The following is a 26,957-nucleotide window of genomic DNA, read 5'->3' on the forward strand; positions in this document are numbered from 1 at the left end:
CGAGACCGAGACCGCGGCCCGCAGACGGCCGAGACCGAGACCGAGACCGCGGCCCGCAGACGGCCGAGACCGAGACCGAGACCGCGGCCCGCAGACGGCGGCCGCCATCACCGTCAACATCAACGCTTCACACAGCGCCGCTGGAGTGTGTCTGAGCGTGAGGACCCGCCCTGGCACACCCCTGAGCGTGAGGACCCGCCCTGGCACACCCCTGAGCATGAGGACCCGCCCTGGCACACCCCTGAGCGTGAGGACCCGCCCTGGCACACCCCTGAGCGTGAGGACCCCGCCCTGGCACACCCCGGAGTGTGAGGACCCGCCCTGGCACACCCCTGAGCATGAGGACCCGCCCTGGCACACCCCTGAGCATGAGGACCCCGCCCTGGCACACCCCGGAGCGTGAGGACCCTGCCCTGGCATACCCCTGAATGTGAGGACTCGCCCTGCACACCCCTGAGCGTGAGGACCCGCCCTGGCACACGTCTGAGCGTGAGAACGCCGCCCTGGCACACGTCTGAGCGTGAGGACCCCGCCCTGGCACACCCCTGAGTGTGACGACCCCGCCCTGGCACTCGTCTGGGCGTGAGGACCCCGCCCTGGCACACCCCTGAGCGTGAGGATGCCACCCTGGCACACGTCTGGGCGTGAGGACCCCTGGATAGACCCTCCCCCTTATTTTACAAAGCCTCCCACGTACCCGAGTCCAGACCACTGCAGTTCTTCTCCCAGCTGCACTGGGAGGTAAAAGGTCTGAGGAGCAGGAAGAGAAGCAACCCGCTAACCTTGACACAGCCTTCTTTAGAAGGAGCAAGCACTCGGGTGGCCAGGTGCGGAGGGCCGCAGTCACGCAAAGCATGATCAATCACTTCACCCTTCCACACTGAGCCAGCACTTCCATCCCTCCCCCAAATCAGATAATCTCATATACAAGACAAAGGAAAACAATGGCAGCAGTGAAGAAACCAAGGGGAAAAGAGAAAGGAAAAAGAAATGACGGTACACAGTACAATAAAAAGCCTTGTTTCCATGTCAGTAAGCCTGGTTGTGTATGGCCACTGAGCCTCCCCTGAGCATCTCCTTTGGTCTCACCGAGTGAACGACTAGAGTGCTGTTAATTAATCACATCCAAGTGTCATTACTTGTCTTTACCCACTGGGTTAACGTGTAGACTTATAGACATATTCTAGTTATTACAAATGAGGGAAACCATGCAGCCTCTGTTTCTTTGGACCTGGCTTACTTCACCTAATAAGATTTTTTCCAAGTCTTTCCATTTCTCTACCAATGGGGCAGCACCATTCTTTCTGAGGGAAGCATGGAATTCCATTGTGCATTATACCATAATTTCTTGATCCATTTGTCCACTGAGGGGCATCTGACCCTATATCTTAGCTATGGTGAATGCTGCAGTAACCATGGCTGGTGGCATTTGCAGGATTCACCCCCACCCTGTTTTCCCAGGTGCATACAGACACCAGGCAAGCCACCAAGATGTGTGCAGGCTTCCTGACACAGGCAGGGTGGTCTACCCATGTGGGTCCAACTGAAAAGCCCCCACGTCCCTAGACCTAATATCTTTTTCAATGACATCTGCCTCCTTGTTCAGACCTCATAAAAAACCCAACCTCTGGACACAGTCTCCAAGCCATGGGAAGGCTGAGTCCCTTGCTGTTATATCTCAATACAAAGTTCTTGAGGAAAAACCCTAAGTAAATAGGACAATCAAAATCAGAGAAGCCAAACACGGATGAAGGCATAATGTCTTGTCAAAATATTTGTATCTGTAATTTCCATTGGTTTTGTATATATTACATTGATTAAAAGAAGACATAGAGGTCAAGCGTGGTGACACACACCTGTAATCCCAGCTACCTGGGAGAAAGCAATAGGACAATGACAGTCCAATGCCAGCCTAACCAAAGACATAAGACCATATCTGAAAAACATAGGAAACGGGTTGGGCTGTGACTCAAAAGTAACTTGAAGTAAACTATGAAGTGTTGAAAGTGACCATGGAGTGGGACACGTTCTAGAATGTTTCACTTAGGAGGCCTCTGGTCCAGAAGAATGGACACGGGCTGACTTACTGCATCTGTTGACCCTGATGCTTGGCCGTGAGCAGATGCAGATGGTTACTGGGCTGCTGTGCATCACAGCCTCTAACACTGAGCTCCCTCTGTGTGTGCAGCTCTGGGCTCCTTGTGCCCTGGCCACCTGTCCTTCATGCCTGGGGATCTTGGAGATGTTTTAATAGCTGAGACATGCTGGCTTGCTTTTAAATGCATAATGATAGGTTTTTCACTAGCCTGAAGGTTTTAATAAAGATGCTTTTCTAGTAATCACAATAACTTTCTGATAATTACCTCAGTCACTTTTAAGGAGTCAGTGATGAAAATATTCATGCTGGGAGGTATAAGAAGGTGATTAAATAGAATTTTGAGTTGAATATGTTTTCTCTCTGCCATATATTTCCATTGTTGCTTAAATTTAGTACTGTGAAAAAATTAGTACTTCTGAGAAATTTCTGTTTTCTTAATGAAATGTAATAGTAGCATCATTTTCATTGCAGAAATAATAAATTTCCTTCTGGTTTCTTCTTTCTGCATGTGTGGCTGAAATACAGAAGGGCAATGAGCAGGTGTAGAGACATTGTGATGGAATTTGACCCTAGATTTGACATCATCCCTGGCAGTTCAGGCATCGAGACAGCTCTGGGAAGCTTCACAGACTGCACTATGTCCCTCATGAACTGGTCAGAGGATTGTTCAAGACCAGCAGAAATAGCTCAAGGGAGCACCATACAAGAAAAACCCAACAGCAGTGGTGGAAGGAGCTTTATCTAGTAGCAATGTAGCCGCAGGAGCTCACTCAGGAGAACCCCATCTTATCCCTAGCCTTCACCTCAGGGCGGAGCATACAGGATACATCAGGAGACAACCCTAAGTGAAGAAATCAAGGCTTGGATTTCAAGACAACAGACTGGCGTTTGGAAGGAACTGGGTAAGAACTACAGAAAAGGAGAAAATAGCTATGTGACTCTTAGTTCCTCTAAACACTGAGGCAGAGGGAGGTTTAGACGGACAATGATGGAAATGTGAACTATGACCATGAAATAACACCAGAGCTGAGTAAGTCCCTTGAGAAATTAGGCCCAAGATCAGGTTGGCACTAGAAGATATAAGGTATTATTCCAGAGTATCTCAAACATAAATTTGATATAAAAATTTTGAAATTATTTGAAAGACAGAGCAAAACTGGACATCATTTGATGTTATTACAAAGATATGAGAAGAGGCTTAGAGTAGTAAGTCATGTGTGTAATCCTAGATCCTTGGGAGGCTGAGACGGAGAGGCCTGTGATTCCAGGTCAGCCCTGAGAGAAAAACAAACAAACAAAACCTTGTGAGCCCTCTTCTAAACAAAACTGCTGGGTGGAGTGGTGTATGCATGTGATCCCAGCAATGGCTGGAAGCTTTAAAATGGAGGACAAAAAAAGAGACCCTTACCTTAAACCTAACCAGAGCACAATAGGCCGACAGCAGAGCTCAAGCAGTAGAGCAAGGGCAAGGCTCTAAGTTCTTTAACTCCAATACCGCCAAGAAAACAAAATATGGACTAGAAGCTATTGCAAGATCCAAGCAAAGTCTCTTCATTTTCCTCTAACAGTGGTGTTTAGGACCACCCCCGCTCGCCAGCAAACACAGAAATAAATGGCCTATTCAGACTTTTAAAATTGAAAGGAGGTCTTTCAAGTATTTCTTCTCCTCTTTTTCTTAATGAAATGTAATTAACAGCATCATTTTCATTGCAGAAATAATAAATTTCCCTCCAGTTCACCTTCAGAGCTGACCACCTCTGCTTTGTTAATGTAAGTTAATCACTGCAAGTTCCTTTCTCCAGAGGAGCCTCTGGAGACCCAAGACCAGCTCCAACATGAGAGATTTGGCATTGGTCAGGAGAGTCGAGGAGAAATAGAAGAAAGTTGTCATGTTTTTGGAAACTAATCTAAATACTCTATGCCTTCTTTCCAGAGAGGAGAGTGGATGAACCTTGAAGAGTTCATAAGAGGGGCATTTTGTAAACTACTGTAGGCTTTAACATGTGAATAAATTTAGAGAACAATCTGATTTCTCCACATTTTCATGTAATGCTCATTTAAAATATTTATGTGGAACCAACTAGAGGGTTGATTGACAGCCACAATGAGAGTCATCCACTGTGTAAGCGGATTCTGTTTACCTATACTGACTTCTTCCTATTTCCACAGTGCATATTGGTAACTTCACTGATACAGTCAGGAGATCCTGTACAAAGGAGCTCTGCACAAAGAACTCTCTGTGGGTTTTTTTTGCATCTGTTTATAAGTCAACTGTCTAAAAAGTCACATGAACAAACAAGCAAAAACATATAGACACAGTGCTGTCCTTGAAAAGAGTAGAATGTATAAAAGTAAGACTTGAGCAATCACCCATATGAAAAACATCTTAAACAGTGATCAAATCAAGAGCTCTGTGGAGACCTACACCATGAAGAAACCAGGGCAGTTGTTCTTGTGGAAGTCAGGACACTAATGGGGACACAGCGGAGAGGGGAAGTAAGGGAATGGTAGAAAAGTATGACAGCACATGCCAAAATCCTGGGCGTGGACTTCCAGAGGTTCAGTTCCTCCAGAACACAAATCCAAGTGGCAAAGAATGCTGAACTGACCATCTGGAACAGAGGACCTGCAGTGCTTGATGAACACTGGACTGACCCCCTGGAATAGAGCACCCGCAGTGCCTGATGGATGCTGGACTGACCACCTGGAATAGAGCACCCGCAGTGCTTGATGGACACTGGACTGACCCCTGGGTAACAAAGGACCCACAGTGCCTGATGGACACTGGACTGACCCCCGGGTAACAGAGGACCCGCAGTGCCTGATGGACACTGGACTGACCCCCAGGTAACAGAGGACCCTCAGTGCCTGATGGACACTGGACTGACTCCCGGGTAACAGAGGACCCTCAGTGCCTGATGGACACTGGACTGACCCCCGGGTAACAGAGGACCCTCAGTGCCTGATGGACACTGGACTGACCACCTGGAACAGAGGACCCACAGTGCCTGATGGACACTGGACTGACCCCCGGGTAACAGAGGACCCTCAGTGCCTGATGGACATTGGACTGACCCCCGGGTAACAGAGGACCTGCAGTGCCTGATGGACACTGGACTGACCCCCGGGTAACAGAGGACCTGCAGTGCCTGATGGACACTGGACTGACCACCTGGTACCAGAGGACCCGCAGTGCTTGGTGATAGGTGGTCAGTTCTATGCCTCGAGATTTTTTTCAACTCAAAAAGTCTAATAGAAACACCAACTCTTCTGTATTAATGTGGCTCATATGAAATTGCTGCCTTTTGACCTAAAAAATAGCAATTTTATAAAGTTCACAAGATAAAAAAAACTGAGCAAAATCACCTAAGAATGTTGGTTGAACATAGAAGGAGTGTGTAAAATTTTCTACTGCCATTTAAAAAATGGAGATATTCAGCAAATCTGTAAAGTACCCTTGAACCTCCCTGGACTCTTTTATAAATGCCAAAGACAGTCTTCACAGCGTATTTAGTCCGTATTAACCCAGTGTTCTTTCAAGACCTCAGGTTAAAGGCTCAGGTAGAGCGAGACAGAATGTTCTCTTGTGGCCACTGTTCTCTCAAGCTCACAGAGACTCTATGTGCTGGTCTCAGGACCGTCACCAACCAGTTTCATGCATTTTAACAAACCACCACCAAAATTAGCATTGTTTCTTTGGAAAGAAAATGTATGGAATTATTGATCTGACCATTTCTTGTTTTGTTTTTCACTGCAAAAATTCAAAACTACCAATCTGTGGGCTTTCTATTGATCTTGCTAGCTGTGTCCTTTGCCATGCAGAAGCTCTGCAGTTTCATGCAATCCCATTTGTCCAACCTTTCTTTGATTTGTTGTGTTTCTGGGTCTCTATTAAGAAAATTTCAGCCTGCGCCAAGGAGACCTAGGGTTTCTCCTGTTCCATCCTTTAATGTTTTCAGAGTGTCTGTTTTGACTCTGAGGTCTTTGATCCATTTGGAGTTGATTCTGGTGCAGGGTGATATATAAGGATCTAACTTTAGTTTTCTACAAGTTGTATCTTCACTAGCCATACAACGGACAAGGGTCTCTTATCTAAAATATACTTGGAACTCAAAAAATTAAATCCCCCAATAACAAATCCTCAAAGAACCAACTGTCCAATAAATAAGTGGGCTAAAGACTTAAAGAGAAACTTCTCTGAAGAGGAAAGAAGGATGGCCAATAGACACATGAAGAAATGCTCAACCTCACTAGCCATAAAAGAAATGCAAATCAAAACAACATTAAGATACCACCTTACCCCAGTTAGAATGGCAAAAATCAAGAACTGTAATAACAACAGATGCTGGAGGGGATGTGGACAGAAGGGAACCTTACTGCATTGTTGGTGGGTGTGTAAACTTGTTCAACCACTTTGGAAAGTAGTATGGAGGTTCCTCAAAAGACTCCACATAGAGCTCCCTTATGACCCAGAAATCCCACTTTTGGGCATTTACCCAAATGATCACAAACAAGACCATACTAAAGCTACCAGCACAACTATGTTTATTGCAGCATTATTTACCATAGCTAAGATACCCCAACCCAGATACCCCTCAGTAGATGAATGGATCAAGAAAATGTGGTATATATACACAATGGAATTCTATGCCTCCATCAGAAAGAATGACATTGCCCCATTTGTTAGGAAATGGAAAGGCTTGGAAAAAATTATATTAAGTGAAGTAAGCCAAGCCCAAAGAAACATAGGTCCCATGGTTTCCCTTATTTGCAACATCTAGTATATGTCTTAGTCAAGCAGAAAAGGTCAGATAAGGTGATGTTAGGGAAATGAACCCTAAGATATGTATTCAAATGTTTTTTTTCTTTCATGCTATTGTTTCTAATGATTTATAAGATAATTTCTTTATTGCTTTGTATGTCCCTCCCCCACAGTATAACCCCTGCTTTACTGTATTTGATGTCAGTATAATTTGTGGAAGGGAAGGGGTAAAACAAGTCTTTTAAATAGGAATACAGGTGGACCCATTGCAACAATGAGATGTACAAGTCCTTATGTCGAAAACGAACTTTACAACTTTGGTGGTGGGGGGCGGGGAGGATTGGGTGGGGAGCGGGGGTAGGATGGGAAGGGATGGGAAGGGGAAACAAAGGAGGAGGCTACAATGCTTGATAAGAAATGTACTCATTATCTTGCCCATGGAATTGTAACCCCTCTGTATAGTATTTTACAATAAATAAATAAAAATTAAAAAAATTCAAAACGACATTGAAATTCCACTCCACCCCAGTCAGAATAGCCTTTATCAAGAAAACAATAAATGCTGGCAAGGTGTGGGGGGAAGGAGCCCTTATAAACCGTAGGAATGTAAACTAGAACCATCACTGTGGAAGTCCATATTTACGTTTATCAAAAGCTACAAGTAAGCCTACCTTATGACCCCAGCCTACCACTGGGGCACACATCTGAAGGAGTGTAAATCCACATACAATAAAGATATCAGCACACCACGTTTACTGCAGCTCTGTTCATAATAGCCAAATTATGGAATCAGCTGAGGTACCTACAACCAATAAATGGATAAAGAACATATGGAATAGTATGCCACGGATGAAATGGAAATGGAAATTATCATGTTGAGTGAAGTAAGCTAAGCTCAACGCCAACTATTATGTGGTCTAGCTAATTTGCAAATAAAGACCTAGATGATGATGATGATGATGGTAGTTATGGTAACAGAGGACATGGATTTTGGATGAGTTAATTAAATGTGTGTTTCGCCGCTACTTTCAAGTTATTTCAGGAGGCAGAAATGAAGATCAAGTGAAATTTAAAGTCAGCATATACCAATTTAAGTTTTAATTTTGTCAAGCATCTAAAATCCAAATAAGAAAATGTCTACTTTGCATAATGAAACCAATATCTTAGAATCTAGTTTGGTGATTGTTATATTAATATATAGCCTTTCTCCACCCTGGTTCCCAACCCATGTTTTGTAGCTTATTATTTGCCTTTCAGGTTTCTGCTCTTAACCAGGGGCTGATGTTTTTCTTAGGCGTCAGATTAGGGGTTGCTGTGTTGAGGATAACCTGGGTGCTCTTCTGGGTCTTGCCTGTGCAGAACATGAACATGTGAAGGTAGTTCTACTCACATACCCACAGTATTCCATGGCCTCTTACATTTCCAATTTGATTTCCAACCTTCATTCCTGAAACCTCTAGTTAACCATTGCAAGGATAACTGTTGTAAGTTTAGTTTCATTGTTCTCTAGTGTGGCATTAATTGTGAAGCCATGAGTGAGCAGTCATAAATGTTGAAATGCAATAGAAAAGAAGGATGGTTGGAGTGGCAGTCTGGCTCCTGGTAGCGTGACAGCCACAGCAAGAAAGGAGAGTGGTTTGAAGGAGTGTAGGTAGGAATTTGCATGGAGCATGAGCATGAATTTGAACTTCAATAGAATTGCCTTTTTGCTTAATGTAATCCCAAATTCACTGACAAAAAGTATCGTTTGTATGTGCTATTTTACCAAGTTAAAGAAAAAATTGTTAATTTTAAGGCCATATTTCTACAAAATGTAATACAGTTAGATAGCTTTTAGGCATTAGTTTCCCAGGGGGAAAAGAACTAATAATGTAGTATAGTAGGAATACCTTCTTATTTCAAGAGAAGATTTATTTATCCATTTTCCCTTCTTCCTGCCCCTGCTCCATGACCTGCTGCTTTGGTGGGCAGGACACGCTCTGCCAGCACCAGCGGCTCGCCTCACTGCCTGCCTCCTCATGTCCATTAAACACGACGGCCGGCCGCTCCCGGGCAGCCTCGGGTAAGTCACATTTATCCTTCGGCAAGCCTCCCGGCTGGACGTGAAATACATGCAACACATTGATTCGGGGAGTCCAAAGCTAACACAGGGAAGGGCAGGACCAAGGCACATCCACACTGCGGCTCTGAGAGGAGCGGGAATGGTAGCTAGCTCTCTGTCATACTGCCCATCGCACTGGGGGCCACCCTAATGGTAAGAGGGCCAGAAACAAGAGTCACTTTTTCCTGAACAGCCACAAGTCTCCATCACAAGGGCAAAATGAATACATCTTGACAAGTAATTAGACTGGAGAAGAATGACAGGAAATGTGTCAGGGATAACTGAGTTCTCACTTGAGCAATTTAGCCGTTACTCACGTCACTTAATAGAGAAAACAGCCTCTGCAGCTCATGATGTTTGGATGGTATTGTTCTCAGCGTGTCCCCGTGATTTTCAGACTGGGAGCACAAAGCTTGGAAGGTATAAGTTCCCTACGGGTGCACAGATATTAAATGACAGTCCAGGAGTCCACGGTGTGCAATGTCAGAACCTACATCTTTACCTATAATTACTGTTGGGTCTTCGTCCGTCTTTGGACGGACAGGGTCCAAGGAGAGATAAGTGAGAAGTGAAGTGCGGCCGCTGGCCCGTTCCCCAGCCTCCCTTAGCCCAGGAGACAATCAGACGCAGCCGGGAGTCAAGTCAAGCAGGAACTCATTTATTAACAGGGAGCATCCCCTTTTTAAAGCAGAAGACTGCGTGGGAGGGGAGGAAATGGAACCAACCAATCACTGAAAGGCCACACCTTATCATGCACCTAAGCTTCCATGAGTTGTTTACACACTGAACCTGAACAAATCCGGCTCTGCCCACTCAACTTCCTCTCAGGGCCATCTTTGCTACTTGTGTTCCCCACAGATTTCCCCACAAAATTACAACATCCAAGTTAGAACGTTCAGGAAACATCTGCAAATACCATATAAAATCCAGAAAATGCACGTCATGAGGGCACAGAGGACATTTGAAACTGACACTATTTCACAACAGGGAGGCAGAAGATAAGCTGCCCAAATCTGTCCCTTGGTGCTGGACACCTGACCCCAGCTCTGCCGGGGCAGGCAGAGACCAGAGAAAAGAGTCAGAGGAGCACGCTAGATCTGAGAGCTCCCACAGCACAATTCCAAACCAAAGAAAGACTACACATCCAAACTGAAATGAAGTCTGATGTCCTTGGCAAAGGCCAGGCATTAACACTGATTTTAATCTAGTAAGTTCTGAAGAGAGATCCTGCTAGTGGCCCTCCTCTGTGCCATACACAAAAACATGGAAAGATAATTAAATAACCAATCTTACTCAAGTTTGGCACTATATAGTTCACCAATTAGTTTTATTTAATTACAAAGATGGATTCCTACATAATAATGATATACTATTTGAAACATAAGTGTAACCTTACTTGATAGACTAAAGGGTAAATTTATCAGTTTTATTTTAGAAATACACTCATACAGATGCAGGCTGACAGAAAAATACAGGCTGATGGTAAAAGCATGTGAAAATAAAACCAGAACTAAGACTTGAAAACCTACGATGGTTTTCCCTTTTTGCAGATGACATGATACTATACCTTCACGATCCCAAAAACTCCATCCCCAAACTTTTAGAAATCATAAATCACTTCGGCAAAGTAGCAGGATACAAAATCAACCCACAAAAATCAGTTGCTTTCCTGTACACTGACAATGTACAAGCAGAGAGGGAAATAAAGGGAGCAACCCCATTCACAATAACCTCCCCAAAAATAAAATATTTAGGAATTAACCTAACCAAGGATGTAAAAGAACTAGTTAATGAAAACTATAAAAAGTTAAAGAAATTGCAGAAGACACTAGGAAATGGAAAGACCTCCCATGCTCTTGGATAGGCAGACTTAATATAGTGAAGATGGTAATACTGCCAAAATTAATATACAAATTCAATGCAATTCCTATTAAAATCCCAATGATGTACATCACTGAAATACAGAAAACAGTCCAAAAATTCATATGGAACAACAAAAGACCTACAATAGCCAAAACAATTCTAGGGAATAAAGACAACATCGGAGGGATATCCATGCCGAACTTCAAACTCTACTACAGAGCTATAATAACAAAGACAGAATGGTACTGGCACAAAAACAGACCCGAAGACCAATGGAACAGAATAGAAGATCCAGAAATAAATCCACAGGCCTACAGCCAGCTGATATTCGACCAAGGAGCCAAAGACATACAATGGAAGAAACACAGCCTCTTCAACCACTGGTGCTGGGAAAACTGGGCGGCCACATGCAGAAAACTAAAAGTGGACCCCAGTCTATCACCATGTACCAACATCAACTCAAAATGGATTAAAGACCTTAACATTAAACCTGAATCTCTGAAACTACTGCAGGACAGAGTAGGAGAGACACTTGAACTAATAGGCACAGGAAGGAACTTCCTGAACAGAGTCCCAGGGTCACAACAAGTTGGGAGAGAAACTCAACAAATGGGACTACCTTAAAATAAAAAGCTTCTGCACAGCTAAATCTATCGCAACCCAACTAATTGGGAAAAATATTTACTAACAATATATCAGACAAAGGGTTAACTTCCAGTATATACAGGAGAATCAAGAAACTAATCCCTCCCAAACCTAACAAACCAATTTCTAAATGGGCAAGGGAACTAAAGAGGGACTTCTCAGATGAAGAAATAAAAATGGCAAAGAAACACATGAGGAAATGTTCAGCATCCCTGGTGGTGAAGGAAATGCAAATAAAGACAACCCTGAGATACCACCTTACCCCAGTCAGAATGTCCCACATCCACAAATCAGCCAACGACAAATGCTGGAGGGGATGTGGAGAAAGAGGAACCCTATTACACTGCTGGTGGGAATGTACACTTATACAACCACTTTGGAAAGCAGTCTGGAGGGTCCTTAGAAAGCTAAAGATTGACCTCCCTTACGACCCAGTCATACCACTTCTAAGCATCTACCCTGAACAACAGGAACCAATATACAAGGACACATGCACCTCCATGTTTATTGCAGCACTGTTCACAATAGCCAGGATATGGAACAACCCAGATGCCCCACCACAGATGAATGGATCCAAAAATTGTGGTATCTATACATATTGGAATATTATGCAGCCATTAGAAATCACAAAATAATGGCATTTGCAGGGAAATGGATGGAGCTAGAAGAAACCATGTTGAGCGAGGTAAGCCAAGAGCAAAGAGACAAACAGTACATGGTCTCCCTGATAAGTGGATATTAAATCTAAAATGTTAGGTGATACGACAAAATTAACAGGACTTAAGAAACAAAGAACTTCCACTCATCTGGCCGAACCGCTACTACCTACTAAATAACCCCATGCTGCTGATCACATGTATGGTGTATATGTGAACACCGTTATATGTTATAGACCGTGATAGACAATTTGCTCCAGGAAAGTTAGAATGAGTTTGTGACTTTAAATGAGCATCATTATTCCACAATACTGTGAAATTTGGGAAATTATGTAATCACTTAATCACAATAAAAAAAAACCACCAGAAAACTAGAAGTGGGGCTATGGCTCAAGTGGTAGAGCATGAGCCTTGAGCTGAATTGCTCAGGGACAGCTCCCAGGCCTAGAGCTCAAGCCCCACGACTGACAAAGAGAGAGAGAGAGAGAGAGAGAGAGAGATCTTTCATGCGATTGTTTCTAACATATTTATAAGATTATGTCTTTCTTGCTTTGTATGTCCCTCCCCCATGGTATAACTGCTGCTTTCACTATATATGATGTTGGTATATGTGGAGGGGAAGGGAAAAAACAAATTGTTAAAACAGGGATACAGGAGGACCCATTGCAACAATGAGATGTACAAGTCGTTATGTTGAAAAATGAACTTTACAATTTTGGTGGGGGGGACGGGAGGGGGGATGGAGATATGAAGGGATGGGAAGGGGAAACAAAAGAGGGGGCTACAATGCTTGATAAGAAATGTGCTCATTATCTTACCCATGTAATTGTAACCCTTCTGTACAGTATTTTCACAATAAAAAATATTAAAAACAAGAAAACCTACAATGGCACTCAGAAGTTGTTTAAAGATTTTTCCTTCCTAGTTCTATTATTCATTATCACACATATTTTAATTCTAACATTGCCATTATTTTGTACAGTTGCTTACCTAAGTATCTTATAAGTAAAATTTGACAGCCTTTTAAAATTCAAGTCCTGTGAGGAGAAGCATGTTGGTGACCTATTTTGTATTTTCAGACCTTTTCTCAAAATTTACCTCTACAAACTCACTCACATGTGTCCACAGACCCACATACCGACTCAAAAGCTACAATCTTTGCTGAGCTTCTGGGCTCAGTGCAAGAGTTGCCTTGGCTCCTTTCTGCCTGCTTGGGCACAGAACCAGGTTCTGGAACACAGAATTGTCCGGTGTCATGGAAATTATGCTGTGTAGCATGCTGACGCTCCAGCTTCTCACCGGGCTGTGATAGGGTGGTTGCCACCGGTTGCTATTCCTTAGAGGAAAGCTAGTTTTGTTTGACATCAATTACTGCCTGCAATGCTTGTGCATATATTCATGGAGATAAGTCATCTGTGTTTTCCAATCAGAATTAAACTAACTTTGGCTGCTACTGAGCTTTGTGTACATACAAGCCAGTGATGATTTAATTATTTTTGGTACTATAGAGAAATAAATTTAAAACTTCAGAAACCACACTTTGAAGTAACATAATGTTCCTTATTTATCTTTTATAATGGTTTAAATATAAGAAATATTAAAGTATACCACAGTTTAAATTTTATACATAAATACTAGAACTTTCATGTCTCATATTTTGAGAAATTTGAAGATTAACTATGCAACGGGTATTTCGTTATTCCTTGTAAATCCCTTGAATATGGACAATATTTTGCAATGACTGTATTTGCAGTTCATAGCAAAAAAAGAAATAAAGAAAAAGAAAAGAAAGGACAGTGTAATACACCAGACAGGCTTTCCTGTCAGCACACTGACAGACATGAAGAAGGAATACAGAATCACCTGAGATTTTTCACTGCTACCACAAAATAGCCACAGAAACCCTTCTCCAACAATGTTGCAAAATACTTATATCCCTTTCAGGAGAAAATAGTTACAGGTGTATATATAATTGGTGAAAGTAGTTACATATGTATACATAAACTGAATAGACATCACACTTAATCACTGTATCATTAGCTACACCAAATAATTTAATAAACCATGGCACATTAATTAGAAATGATATTCAAGCATTAATTGATGTAATAGAAAATGCTTATACATGATAGAGAAATATGAATTAAGTATAATATTGCCCAGAGTAATAGATTCTGAAGTTATTTTCTTCATATATAAAAATATATTCTTGAATTTAAAATACATTGCTTAATTAAGTTTGGGTCTACTGACCACAATTCAAATTATATCTTGCTCATTAGTTTTCTGACTAGTTTTCACAAGGCATTATCCCAAAAGAAATATTTCAATGGAAATTAGCGCAGTCAATTTATTATGTTTGCCAGAAATTTTTGAATCATTTTCTATTTCATTGCAGTTAAGTCCAATAAAAGTGGGACAAAGTACATGCATATGACTTTTGCAAGAATAAATTTTAAAAGTTATCTGGGAGTTTTCCCAAAATGTGTTAAAAATAACTGAAATCATAGCTTTCTGTCACATAAATTCAGAACCAAATTGACAGTGCCAAGTTTTACCCAATGATGTATCTTCAATCTAAACACATTTAGCATTGATCAGCCTATGATTTTTCTACACTGCTCTGGATGCAGTATTTTACAATGTAATTTTAGAATGGTTTTGTGACATTAAAATTTTACAGTTTTTTTCTCTTGATAGATGCTTTTGTTTTTATTAATGTATCTGCCTGTGCATTAAATGAATATTTGAAAAGCACAACATTTTGTGCTGCTACTATAATTTTACTTTTTAAACCTCCAGCAAAATTCCAATATATAAGACTGAATGTCTTCATTTAACTAAAGAAAATGGAAATGTTAGTTTTCAGTTGTTTCTAATACTTACAAATCAAACTTCTGAAGGAGATAGGAGGCTTTCTGATGACAGACTTATGAAGCTATTTCAAATAACAGATTGTCAAAAATGGTGCTATATATTATTGGAGAAGGATTTTCAATAATTAGGAATGTTTGTAACCAAGAATCTGCAGTTAGTGGCCATTGAGCTTATACTGTCAGGGCATGAACAGAGAATGATCTCGCATCTCACTACTGTCCCTTGTGTTGTATTTCATGTGTTAACTTTGAAAAGGAGTTTGAGTCTGAAAGGAAAATCAGATGGAGGAACTGCAAATCATAATTCAAGACAAAACCAACAAAGCTGAATCATTTCAGAACCTCAGACTTGCAGAAGATAAATTTCATTAAATAATCCGTTGCTTATTACTTCCATACATATTTCTCAGACTAATACATTAATTATACACCAGGCACTGTATAAAAACCAGAAAGGCATTCTGTTGTCTCATTTAAGGAAAGCTAAGTTAAAATAAGCATGAGTTGACTCTATTTTCCAGTTCCCTGGAATAATTCACAGCAGTTACTGCCCTCTGGTCAATACACTTCTTAGTCTTCTCCCTAGTAAGTGGCTTCCTTCCCCAGTGGACCCAGGGGCAGGCCACCGCTACTCTCTTGAGTCTCTGCCACGTCTCAGACGTAGGGATCGCCTAAGTTGAGGTCATTCTATTGTGGGGATTTCCACTGTTCCACATATTTCTATTTTGGGCTTTGACTTTATTTGCAACTATACTTGTCTTTGACCATGATCGACCATGATCCCTGCTTCACTGAGAATGGAGAACTGAATGAAAGTGCCCGAGGGAGCAGACAGCGATGGAGAGAATTCCAATAGCCTCAACTGTTCTTGGGCCAGGTTCAGAGCATTTCCACAGGCGATATCGAGATTGCTGTGGAGCAGTGGGCATGCTCAAAGGGAAAATGGAGCTCAGACATAAAAATAGATTCAATTTTTCATAGTCTCTGCTTGGAAATGTGACATTTGGCTTTTAATGGGGGACAAAATTAACCAGGGCGTCTGTGTAGACTCTATTTAAAAAACAGATATACATATCTGTATGTGTGTGCGTGCGCATGTATGTGCATATGTGTGCTTATCTATGTTGATGATACTTTCTCTGGGGTAAAATGTAGTTTGTTTATATCCACTCATCTATTTTCTTTCTTTGAAAATTTGCCTCTCCAACCCCAAAAGCAAATAATCATACTACCTTATATCTATCTTTCAACCTAATTGAGATATCTTAATTTAGCATGAAATGATCCCGGAAAATAGTCATAGTATTTGATGAAACTGATCAGTAAATTCAAAACAGTAAGTAGTAAAAATATTATGCTTTGTTTATACTGTAACAAAGCAACAAATTAGTCTGCAAATTAGTAAGACAAGCAAAATGAATAATTCATATGCTTATATAACTTCTCATCTCTCTTAGGAACATATGTTTCAGTATGTAACACCTTTCAGGGTAAACTGTAAAAGAAAAGCAAGGCAGAATGCAGTGAGCTTGCTGTGATGCTTATTTTGTGCCCCCCGTTTAAAGAGGAGAACTGTGCATACTTCCGTAAACATACGTAACTTCTAAAATGGTGTATCACATTTATGATTTGTGGGTGGAACTTGGGGAATGAAGAATGGTAAGGAGACTTCATTTCCTCCTGAATTTCTATCATATACCTGTGGTAGATTCTACGAGGGTCTATAAAACTGTTGCAAGCACACATCAGAGACACAAACTGAAGTGTGGAATATTGCTTAGTGGGGGTGCATATGAAATTGATTTATTTATATTTTATGGTACTTGTTGTTTTGCTTATTAATAAAATAGATGTCACATCTGTAATTGGAGAAAACAATGATATGTATACATATTTCATTGTGGAAAATAAAAGGAGATCTGCACTGGCTTCTCCTTGGCTGTGGAGTTCCTCCAGGCATCTGCAGACGGCACTGAGGCCTGTTACAATGCCGCAGTCCTGGCATGGTTCCGGAGTGCTGGCGGCACACCCGTGATACTGTAAAGATTCACGGCTCTAACTCGCACAGTTCATGGACAACTCCATGCCATTTTTCATATTCTTTCTGTGTAGAAGAAATGGCCTTTCCTTTACAGATGATCAAAAGCTCACTTTAAAAAAGTTCATATAGTGATATTTAAAGGCAAAATTATTCACCTGCTGAGACAAATCATTTTATGATACTCAAATCCATGACTGATGCGATAGATTGTGTATGTTTGTGTGTGCAAAAGAGAGAAAAAAGAAGATAAAACTATGAATAATCACTGAGTTCTTATAAAGAGACTAGGTCCACCTTGAGCTCAATCTGACTTGCTGATAGCTTACAGTTCTGATTGCATTTGCTTGTAATTGTGACTAGTTAGAAACTGTCCTAGGATAAAAAAGGGTGGAAATCTTGACACTGTTTATAAACAGACTTTACAGTTGCTGATGTACAAGAATTTTTGTTTGACTAAGACATGATGAATTCTAAGTACTTTTTAATAATTGGCCTATGGTGAGTCATTAATATATTTATTTCAAAGCCAATATCATAGCATTAAAAGAGATGGCTTAGATGGGTTCAAGATTGTAATCCTAGCCACTCAGGAGGGAGAGATTAGGGGTTTGAAGCTAGATCAGGCAGAGAGAAATTCATGTGACTCCATCTCAACCAGTGGTGAGCACACACACACCTGTTATCTCAGCTATATAGAGAAGCACAATGGCTTGATATATTATTGTTATGCGCCAGCCATCCAGAGAAGTGGGGAAGCTCAAGAAGGAGGAAGGCAGCTCAGGCCAGGCTGGCATAAAACAAGACTCTACCTTGGGAAGAAACAAGGTAAAAAGTTCCTGGAGGTGTGGCTCAAGTGGTAGAGCCTCTCACCAGCAAGCTGAGGCTGTGAGTCAAGCCAGTAGTGACCAAATTGATGGCATAAGTTGTAGGCTGAGTTAGATCAAATTTATAAGGATAGGAGCTTTACCCAATGGGATAGCTTACTTTTGGTGATTCACTTTATACCACAGGATACCTTACATGGGTCATACAATATTCTAATGAAATTACATTGCTCATTTATTCAGAAGCTAATGACCAATTTGTTTAGAATTACCATGGGATTTCACTTCTGAAATGTAGTGCCACTGTAATGAATCTAGCTACATTTCCAAAAGATACGTATGTTTTGGTTTTTAGTAGATTTAACATGTTTAGGTTATCTCAGGTTTCTGAGTTAATCTTTTTTGGACAGCATCTAGCAAAAATGACCTTGGATACTTCACATCCTTCATAACTTGTCATTAAAATACAGTACTCACACATCATGTGATTCTTGCTATGATTTCAATATTGAACTTTTATTATGCTATGTTTGAGGGGTTTAAGTGCTAAGATAAAATACTTTGCAAAATATTTACATAATCAGTTCTCATTGTCTGAAATTGCAGCAAATGTATACAAGCAGTTGAAAACAAATTTTACCAATAAATGACAATTCATTTCTATTTTGGTAATGTATCAAGTACCAAAAACTTGTATAAGACTAGCCACCTTATGAAAGGTAATTAAACTTTAAGAAAATATGAAAAAGAAAAAGCTAGGTAACACTGAAAACAACATAAAGCAGGTAGACTTGAGTGGTGAAGATCCTTGGAAAAGAGATTTTCTTTGGGTGACATTTGAATTGACATGGCTTTTCTGCCCATATAGCATGGGCTAGCATGAATGGATTCAGAAAGTCGGGAGCAGACATCAACACACAACATAGCACCAACACCTGCATGAGTACACTTGCACCCCTGTTTCTCTCATAGACCATACATGCACAGAGGTCCATCAGACAACACCTGATGGATGGCTAACACACACAGCGAGCAAACAGGTCAGAGTTCACAGCCAGACAGATGAACTAGCTAGCAGAATACTTTTCCAAAGGAAGCTTACAGAATTCAAGTCAGTATTCTGGTCTGAGCATAATATTCATGTGTTCTAGGATACCTAACACTCTCCATACCTGAAATTGCCCAAATATTGAAATTGGGAAGCATGATCTTCAAATTGTTATAAAAGTGTTTGGATTTAAAAGTTGTATTGCAAAGAACAAATGCACTGGAAAATCATAGAAGAGAAATGTAAATCATCAAAATAAAATAACAGAAATTCTAAAAGTAAAATCAAATTATGTGAAATGATACCCCACATAAGCACTAAGCTTGGAGAAAGAACAATAGAAAGCATCTCTCTTAAAGAATAGAGAACCAAAGGTTTGAAAAACTAAATAGAGGGCTGGGAAGTTGGCTCCATGGTAGAGTGCTTGCCTTGCATGCATAAGGCTCTGGGTCAATTCTCCAGTACCACATAAGCAGACAAAAGCCAGAAGCGGTGCTGTGACTCAAGTGGTAGAGTGCTAGCCTTGAGCTGAAGAGCTGAGGGACAGCGCCCAGGCCCAGAGTTCAGCCCCCATGACCGACAAACAACAACAACAACAAAACTAAATAGAATGTGCTGGAACTATGCAGCACCATCAAGCAACCAAACATGTTTGCAATTGTAATAGTGATGCAAATTAGTAAAGACATATGCATAAGAGCACAAGGAGACAGACAGAACAGCAAATGGTATAATATGTGTACAACTGATCAACTAGAATGATGAAGTTTAGAATGTGCTGATTCTATTCCAGCAATTTTTTCTATAAGTTGGAAATTACATTAAAAAACAGCACCAAAAAGAAAAAAATGAGAAATACATTTTTGTTGCTGTTTTATTTTTAAACTAAAGCATAGCTTAAACATTCGATTACCTCTGTAAATTCCAACTCCTTCAAGCTATTTATAAAAATCACTATAGAAAATTGAATTAGAGCATTTTCAGTAATGGAGAAAATTTCAATTAAGGTATAGCCTAACATGCATATAGTGCATGAACGCAGAACTAATTATTCACATTCATAATAATCTTTGAGGGAGACTAATCTTTCTAATACTTTATTTCCAAAGATAGACTAATATTGAAAACAAAGGCAAATATTTAATTAAATCTTAAAATAGATTCTGAAAAATTAACTTCATTTGTTACTTAATTTGTTATGCTGAAAACTGTTCTATTGTGTGATATTAAATACATTAAATACATTCAGTATGTGAAAGCTTTTACTTTTGAAGATTTAGTCCAACCTGTTCCTGAGAGGTTTGCTCATTTTAAAAAGAGCTATCAGAGCGAGGGCCTAGTGGCTCCTACCTATAATCCTAGCTACCTCAGAGGCTGAGATGAAAATAATGCAGTTTGGAACTATACTGGGGGAAAGAAAAATATCCAAGACTCTTTTCTATATTTAAACAGAAAAAAAGACAGAATTGGCATTGTGGCTTTTGTGGTACAGCACCAGCTGTGAAGAAAAAAGCTGAACTGAGAGCTCAAGATTTTGAGTTCAAGCCCCAATACGAGCCCATAATAATAAAAAAACCTAATAAAATAAATACGAAATTATGAGACTGCATTTGAGTTGAGGATATTTCAGAACAGGACCCTTTGCATCTCTTGAACTTTGCTGCTATGCGAAGATGGACAGAGGTGTACTCTCTCATTCACATGTGTGTGTCTGTAGACACACATCTGGAGGGAAAGTTTACATTGTTCACAGAAAGTTTACATAGTTTGGATGAAGAAAAGTGTTTTCTTGAAGTTAGGTGTATTATTTTCTGTGAGACTATACTGAGGAAAATGAAGGTGTTTGAAATGTTAAAATTATAATTTACTTCAGAAAGTCATGCTTTCAGGAAAATATTTTCATATCATATGCTTAAAATTGCAAGAAGTTTGTAGTTTAAGATATTAAAAATACTGTAGTACTATTGTATATTTAATAAGTTGGTTATTTTCAGTGTATTTGTAGTCCTGATTATATATGTCAAAGTAAAAGCACAAACAAGAGTAAATATGCACAATGTAAAAATTAGTTTATAATCTAGTAACATAGGTCTTATTTTCACACTTTTAATATGTTTTGAAATACATCGAGGATAGTCAAATATAACTTGGTAAAAAATGTAAAATTGTAAGAAAGCATAGAATAAAGTATGTTCTTGCTAGACTACAGATCTACAGGTTCATTTCCCATTCTAGACAACACTGTTTGGACCTTCTAGATTATTATAGGCTTTTAATAATGACTATATATGGATATGCATTTAATATATTTTATATATTCCCATATTTTATCTTAATGAAAAGCTATTAAATGTCACCTTGTGTGAAAAGTTTTCTGTTAACATCCTAATGATGCACCTCAAGCTCTTAGAAAAACAAGAACAAACAAATCCCCAAACCAGTAGACAGAAAAAAATAATAAAGACCATACTAGATATTAGTGAAATAGAAACTAAAAGAACTATTAAAAATCAAGAAAACATTGATAAAATTGATAAGCCCTTAGTCAATCTGACCTAAAAGAGAAATCACCCAAATAAATACAATTATGGATTAAAAAGAGTATACAAATGATATTCAAAGCACCTCCAGGGAATACTCTGCAAACCTTCCTACTAGCAAATGGTAAAATTTGGTAGAAATTCATGTATTCCCAGATAATATCAACCTACCAAGATTGAGCCAACTGCTTAAACAGAACTGTAATAAGTAATGAAACTGAAATGGCAATAATCTTCCAATAAAGAAAACACAGGACCCAAAGGATTCACTGCTAAATTCTAAAAGACTTTTAAAGAAAAATTAACATCAATACTCCTCAGACCTTTCCATAAAATAGAAAGGAACGGATCACTTCCAAATTAGGGGTGATGCCAGCATTATGTTCATTCCAAAACCAGTGAGGGTCTGAACAAAAAACAAGTATTATGGGCAAATCTCTTTGATGAATATAGGCACAAAACTCATTAATACTTGCTAAGTGAATTCAACAAGAAATCAAAAAATCATATACTACAACTAAATTGGTTTCATCCCAGAGATGCAAGGATGGTTCAATATATATAAATCAGTAAAGGTAATGTAGGGCATAAACAGAACCAAGGACAACAATCACATGACCATATCAATAGATGGAGACAAGCTCCATAAAAGCTTTGGAGAAACTAGGAATAGAAGGAACATACCTTAACATAATAAAAGCTATATATGACAAATCTGCAGCCAACATCATACTAAATTATGCAAACCGGAAACAATTTCCCCTCAAATCAAGAACAAGACAAGGATGCCTACTCTCTCCACTGTTTGTAATATAACACTGAAATTTCTAGCCAGAGCAGTATGTCAACAGAAAGATACAAAATGGATACAAATAAAGAAGGAAGAATTCAAACTATTTGCAGATGATATGATCCAGTATCTAAAGGACCCTAAAGACTCCACCTCTAACTCCTAGAGCTAATAAACACCTTTAGCATAATAGTAGGCTATAAAATAAACCCATAAACCCACACACACCAGTAGATTTTCTGAATTTCAACAATGAGTAGATAGAGAGGGGAATTAGAACAATAAATTTATAATAGACACAATATAATAGACACAAAATAAAATACCTAGGAATAAACCTGACCAAGGAATGAAAGACATCCATAGTGAAAAATATAAAACTGAGGAAACTAAATATACCAGGAGGTGGGAAAACCTCTCATGTTTATGGATTGGTAAAATCAGTATCATGAAATGGGCCATCCTACCAGAAGCAATCTGCAAATTCAGTGCACTAACCATAAAAACTGAATGTCTTCTTCATAGAGATAGTAAAAAAAAAATCTCAATATTCATACAGAATGACAAAAAGCCTAAAAGAGTCAAAGCAATCTTGAATCAAAGAAGCCAGGCTTCTTTCAGTCAGTTTCTCTCTATTCAGTGGTAACATTACATCAGAGATGACTGATGGTGACTCCTAAACACTTGCGAATAAATATGCTAAAAATAAATATAAGGACAAGTTCATACCTGTTCAATCCTTAGCCTTTGTTGGCTCTACTATTGGAATTTAATAAAATGATTGTAAGGGAGACTCTGGTATATGCCTTAAGGGACATCATCATAAAAGATGAAAACAGACATGAACAGATTCTCAAAGAAAATGGAATGCTATTATCATCAATTGCTGTAAATAATGTCTGAAATTACTTACAATGGTGCGACACAGGGAAGAGTATGTCTTATTACAATATTACAAGTTACGTAAAATCTGGAAGACCAACCTGGGATATACCTAAATGCACAGCCCAGAGGGCAGTTTCTCACATGCTAGTTGATCTTTTGGTGATAACTTTCTGTGCCGGATTGCTTTATGAAGAACTATAAAAATGTAAATCACTGAGACCTGATTTGATCTTATTGCCTTAACTAAGTTCTAACACTTAAGCTTAAAATATATGGCTGCTAAAGCTAATTAATAAGAGTCTTTCTACAGTACTTCTTCTCTCTCTTAACTAGTATGGGAAGACTCAAAGCTCATGAGGCCATTAAAATAATGAACTGGATTGAAATTTGTGCCTTTATTTTAAAATTTTTTAAAAAAGTTTTAAGTACTATATCCCAGCTTAAGTTCCATTCTATCATCTCACAAGTTTCTCTCTCTAATCCACAGAAGACAAAGACTACAGGCTCATGAACCACACACTTAAAGAGGGAGTGATATAGAAAATTAGCACAATAAAATGTTTTGGAAGTGAGTATATAACTCTAAAATAATTTAATGCATACTTAAATACATTGAGCAAAAACTAAGCATAGCATATTTTTTAAAATAATCCTTAAGAAAATATCGGGCTGGGAAGGTGGCTCAGTGGTAGAGTGCTTGCCTTGCATGCCTGAGGCCCTGGGTTTGATTCCTCAGCACCACATAAGCAAAAAGAAAAAAGCAGAAGCGGTGCTGTGACTCAAGTGGTAGAGTGCTAGCCTTGAGCTGAAGAGCTGAGGGACAGTGCCCAGGCCCAGAGTTCAGGCCCCACGACCGGACCCAAAAAAAAAAAAAAGAAGAAAATATCAACTAAAATAGATTTACAACACTATAAAGAAATACGATGAAGATAGTCATATTATTGACAGAAAGACAATTCTCTATTTGACTGTAGTGTTAATATTTTAGCTTCAATAGTTTTTCTGCTACTTAACTTTTCATGTAAATGAGAATTAAGTACAGGTTATAAAGAAAGAACAGTATGCTGCAAACCAGAAAATATATTAGCTAGATAAATAACTGCATATTACTTAGAAAGCGAATCAACTCTTATAATACCTGGTACCCATGACAGATCTGATAACCCAAGTCTAGTCTCCTATAATGTTTTTTTTTCTTCACAGAATTAGTATCAGCTTTTACCACATGACCTGAACTGAAACAGGTATATAGTCAATCGTCTGGGGGCTGCCCTCCAAGGAAGAATACAGAGTTTATGACTTATTAACAAGTACAGTAGATAGATACAGCATTGATACGTAGCTGAATTTATCTTGATGACATTCATACATTGAAAGTAACCTTAGAACAAATGGAATTATGTCATGTGCAGGAAAGTAGATTAAACTGGAGAGGATCATGTTGCATGAAACATGCCAGCCTGAGAAGGACAAATGTCACATGCTCTCTTCAACCTCAGATATAATCATGGATAGAAGTGTCACTTGGAAATTCTTTTTGGAGAGCGGGCGATAGAGTGGGTGGACAGGTGAAAGGAGAAGGTGATGGGGGTGAATATGAAAGTACCTTATATGAATGTGTGAAAATGTACTGTAACATGTTAACATTGTTTTCAGAAGGAAGAGGTAAGAAAGAGTAATAGAGGGGTTCATTTGCTTGAAGTATCTGATATTTATATATGCAAATCTGGTATTTCATTATAAAAATTCTATTTTTGTATAAAATGATAACTAGTGAAGCTTGTGTTGTTCATATCTAAATCAATCAAGCATACAGATTCTACATAAATTCAAGCTAATGCAGAAGGGGGAAGGGTAAAATACTTAGTCACTTGAAGTTCATGATTATTATTATAAGCTTTAAATTTAAAATGTTAAGTGATGTATCAGTTCTACAAAGTATGCCTAATTCTTATGACTGCTCTTCTCTGCAAGCAGCATTTGAACACTGTCCTCCAGCAAGATCCTCCCTTTCCTGTCCCATTCTTGATCATCTGTTGAGAAGCCCACTTCTCACCATCTATTTTTGATTGAGTGTCTAAGCACATTGATGTATGTTAGAAACAGAGTATACTGTTCAAATAAGAATAATTTCAGAACAAGATGCCTTTAGTACTAACAGAAGGTAAATTATCATTCATGTTCTTGTGCCAGAATCACACACTCATCACTCAAAGTCACAGCTGGGAATTTAATTAATTAGACATTGTGGTGTGTTTTCAAAGCAAAAACTAGTATAATTACCGCAGCTCATTAACAGTAATAGGCATTCTTTTTATGAGCCACTTCCATCGGCAGCAATGTAAAGCTTGTTCCGGGGAACAGCATGGTCCTCCCTGTGTCTGCTCAACCCATGGGCACATGTGAGATTGTAGACTCCTGTGTCTGCTCATTGTGAACACCACCTTTTTGAGAGAGCCCCACTTCCTCTGCACTTTCAGAAGACACTAGAAGTTGTGAATGAGTGCTTTGCAACACTTCTCCACATTAAGTAGCAGGTATCAATAGTGGTGAGAAATGAGCAAGATATATCTTTTGGAAAGCAGATATGTGACTTGGGTATTATTGCTTAATATATGAAATAGCTTATTTGACATGAATGTATTCATAATGACAACTATTTATAAAACCATGTCTGCTTATATGCTCACACTTTCCAAACAAGCTATACATTTTCTTTAAAGAAGGCCAATAAATAGAAAAGATGAGCATACTAGTGCTGAAACCAACACCAGGGTCTATCGCGCCTATTTTGTGTGTGTGAGCTGTGGACCAAATCCAGAGCCATTTCACTCCTTTGCTATAGTTTGCCTATCCATTGATATATTTGTTGATATATTACACCAATTCTAGGTATTGCCTATGAAATAAGAATGAAGTTTGCTTGGTCATTTATTCATCTGATTAACGATTTGGAAACACTCTGTGGAGTTCATTTCCCTGAGAGCATAAACCCTCTGATATTGCTGCTCAGAATGCTTCCTTGATATTTAACCTGACTATTCAGGGTTTTCCTCTCATCAGCACAAGTGGCCTGTCACTTAAAGTTGGGGCTTGCGGTCTCTTACCAGGTAGATACAGATGTGTGGATGAAGATCCCGTATGTGTGGGTCTCTTAGCCAGGTAGATGGATGCTGTAGATACTGTATACACAGGTGGGGTGGGGGCTTGGCAGCTGCCAGCAGCTCAGAAAACTCACAATCTATGCTCCTTTTTCACTTGAAAATGCATAGGTTTCCACATCACACAGTCTTCCAGACTTCCAGGGATAAGTATACATTTAAGCTTTGCTTCCTGAGAGTTGACCTTGTTCAGTTATCTTGTTCATCCAGATTTGCTTAGGGTTTTCTCAGTTTCCATGTGCCAGGCAGGCCTTTCCCCATTTTTGCCCATCCGTGGGTATCTTAAAGACTATAATTTGGCGTATTCCATGTTGTTTTAATATTCTACACTAGTGGAAATTGGAAGGACTGTCTACAACTCCAGGAGAGCACCTTGTGTCTGGCTGGCTCAAATTGATTAAATGCTACAATTAGTGTGTACACTTATTTAAGACATGTTTGAATGCTTTGTGAATAATAAGAGCTAAGAAGTATTAAGATATGAGTGTAATTTTAATCCTTTGTGTAGTCAAATTTAGGTTACTAGGATAATAATTAGTTTTTGGTTACTCAGTTTGATTACATATTTTTTTGACTCAAGAAAATATTGGTTTCCTGGATTTATTATGTCTCTTTTACAAATTGAATAGTTGAGTTTGGAATTCATTTTAAGGATTTGCTATTGGAT

The sequence above is a fragment of the Dipodomys ordii genome, unplaced genomic scaffold (genome assembly GCF_000151885.1).
Source record: "Dipodomys ordii isolate 6190 unplaced genomic scaffold, Dord_2.0 Scaffold44, whole genome shotgun sequence".
Taxonomy (NCBI): Eukaryota; Metazoa; Chordata; class Mammalia; order Rodentia; family Heteromyidae; genus Dipodomys; species Dipodomys ordii.